This window comes from Psammomys obesus, unplaced genomic scaffold (assembly GCF_907164565.1).
Source record: "Psammomys obesus unplaced genomic scaffold, mPsaObe1.curated_primary_1811, whole genome shotgun sequence".
Taxonomy (NCBI): Eukaryota; Metazoa; Chordata; class Mammalia; order Rodentia; family Muridae; genus Psammomys; species Psammomys obesus.
This window is the reverse complement of record NW_026585895.1, coordinates 46,118,880-46,121,824: the sequence shown is the minus strand read 5'-3', so window position 1 is coordinate 46,121,824 and position 2,945 is coordinate 46,118,880.

Genomic DNA, 2,945 nt, shown 5'->3' with positions numbered 1-2,945 from the left:
CACACACACACACACACACACACACACACACACACACACACACACACTCGGCCGCTTATTCCCTTATCGCTTATATTATTTATATTAATCAAAAGAGATAGGGATTAGGGAACATGCTACAAGTTTAGTTTAAAAGATAAAAACAAACAAACAAACAAACAAACAAAAAAAACCCCAAACAAACAAAAGGTATATTTTTGCAAACCAGCAATCAAACTTTAAGCCATCCTCCTGCCTCAGCTTCCCAGGTACTGATATTACAGGTATGAGTCACCTGGCTGGGCTTTTCTTTTGGACGTGGGAGGTGGGTACATCTCCCCCCACAGCAGGCCAGCTGCTGGCTCCACGTTTCGAGCAGGCAGGTGACCCTGTAGGACTGGGCTGGACATCTGGCTGGTTGGTGGAATAAAGACACTTGGAAGGGGGGTTATCGGCCTGAAGACAAGTATTGTGTATCTATCTACCTACCTACCTATCTATCTATGGAAGGGTCTTGCTATGAAGTTCAGGTGATCCTCCTGCCTTGGTTTCTCAAGTGCTGGGGTCACAGGTATATGCCACTCAGCCTGGCTTGGGCCTTTCAAAAGGATTCTAGGAGCGCTCCGTGTCCCGATGCTGGAAGTCACTGGTTCTTTTGTATTTTTGGTGGTGACCCTAGCCTTTCATGGCTGAGCCATCTCTCCTACCCAAGCGTCAATGATTCTCGAGTACCATTGGTGAAGTGACATTTCTCAAGGCCCTGGGCCCTGTAAGAGCCCCTCTCTAGTCCCACTTCTCTCCCACACACCCTCTTCCTCTCTGCCCTTGGGTGAAGAGAAAAGAGCAGGCAGGCTGACCTCATATTTCATGTGCCACATCCTGTTTTCAGATTAGTGAGTTCATACGCTGGAAATTTACCAAGGGAAATAGTTTAATTTTGGAAAGTACCAAAAACTCATCTGTAGTCACCCGGCTTTATTTTGGGGGCTCTTGAATTAGAGGGGGCATCACCGGAGGACCACCGAGTGTCTAGGGAACAGGAACAGCCAGGCAGCAGAAATCGAAAGCCGAGCCTGGAGAGGCTTCTGATTCAGAAAGGAAAGAAACCTGGAGAGCACTTTCCTCTGCCCAGGGCACTTGCTTTGTTTTTCTGAAAAAAAAAAAAAAAGATTCAAAAGAGAAATCATCTCCCTGGCCAAGGCCTCAGATCTGGTGGTTTATGACTGACGAGGAGCTGCAAAGCAGACCTGGGCTGAGGGGCGTGGCTTAGCTGATACAGCATTTTGCTTAGTCCTCAGGAGGACCTGGCTTGGCTCCCCAGCACCGCAAACACCTGTAATTCTAGCGCCCTAAAGACAGGCGAAGGGGATTAGAAGTTCAAGGCTCTCCATGATTACACAGAGACGTGATCACGTGTATCTTCACCCATTTTCCTCTCTCTCACACCTGTTCCTTTGGATCTCGGAAGCGACCACAAAGGTTTCGGTCTCCAGTTCTGTCTCAGTTCCCCAGCAGTCAGACCTTTGACACTGAAGGAGATTGCCTGGCTTTATAGAGTTTATATATAGAGTTCGTGGCAGCTGCTGCGCAGGTCAGGGCTGAATGGCCAAAGGGACGCTGGATAATTAACAGGTTGTGAGGGACTGTCCGATGAAGAGCATAGGACACAGATGGATATCCTAGAACTGCTTCCAAGAGTCTGGCCCTGTTTCCTAGAGGAAGATTTATGGTCTAATTCTAGGATGCAGAGCAGGAAACTGGAGAAAACAGAGGCCGTCCTGATGGCTTAGGGCTGGGTTGAAAGGCATTGTGTCCTGTTCCCTCCCTGCCCCCAACCTGAATAGACACTTCAGAATGAGCACTGAGCTGGGAGTTAAGGGAGTTAGGGAGGCTTCTGTTTCATCTCATATTTCTCAGTCACACAAGTAGCTGTCTTCTGGGAGGGGAGACATAAATGAAGTCTCATAAATAAGTAGAAAATGCAAGACAATAGTTTATAGATGTTTTGCTCTCTCTCTGTCTCTTCCTGTCTCTCTCTCTCTGTGGCCTTAGGCTTCACACCCCAGGAGTTGTCCATCTTGTTTCATAGAGGCAGGATCTCTTACTGGGACCTGGGGCAGGAAGATGTAAGCTCAGCTGGCTGGTAAGCAGGCCCCAGGGATCAGTGGGTCTCCCCATCGCCATTGCTATGAATACAAATGCACAGGACCACGCTGAGTACTGTTTTTGTGTGGCTCTGGGGAGGAGGGAGGGAAGGAGGGGGTACTTAGGTACTCAAGTCTATGTGGAAAGTGCTTCGCTGACTGAACTGTCTTCCCAATTCCAATTTAGAGAATTTTGTTTTGTTTGTTTTTCTTTTTCTTTTTCGAGATAAGTTTTCTCTGTGTAGCCTTGCCTGTCCTGGACTTCGAGGCTGGCCTCGAACTCACAGAGATACGCCTGCCTCTGCCTTCTGGAGTGCTGGGATTACAGATGTGCACCACTGAGCCTGGCTGGCTGGCTGTTTTTCAAGACAGGGTTTCTCTGTGTAGCCCTGGCTGTCCTGGAACTCCCTCTGTAGACCAGGCTGGCCTTGAACTCAGAAATCCTCCTGCCTCTGCCTTCTGAGTGCTGGGATTACAGGCTCGCCCCATCACCTCCCTGTTAGAATTTGTTGTTGTTAAGGCAGAAGATGACCTTAAAGATGATAAGACACATTAGATTGTTTCAAACTTTGTGCGTCTCCAAGAGCTACATATACTCTCAAAAGGAGCCTAGATACACAGGCAGATGAGAGGAGAGAGATATAAGCCAGGCAGGCAGGCGGCCAGGAAGCCAGTGAACGGGGCTTCTCCCTCAGCCCCCACCTTCATCTTGGGCTCTAGCCCCCACTGAAATGCAAAGTGAAAACAGTACACAGAATTAGAATTTCTCAGATCCCGGGTATGGACGGGGTGCTTCTTGGGGCTGGCCTGCCTCTGCTGTCC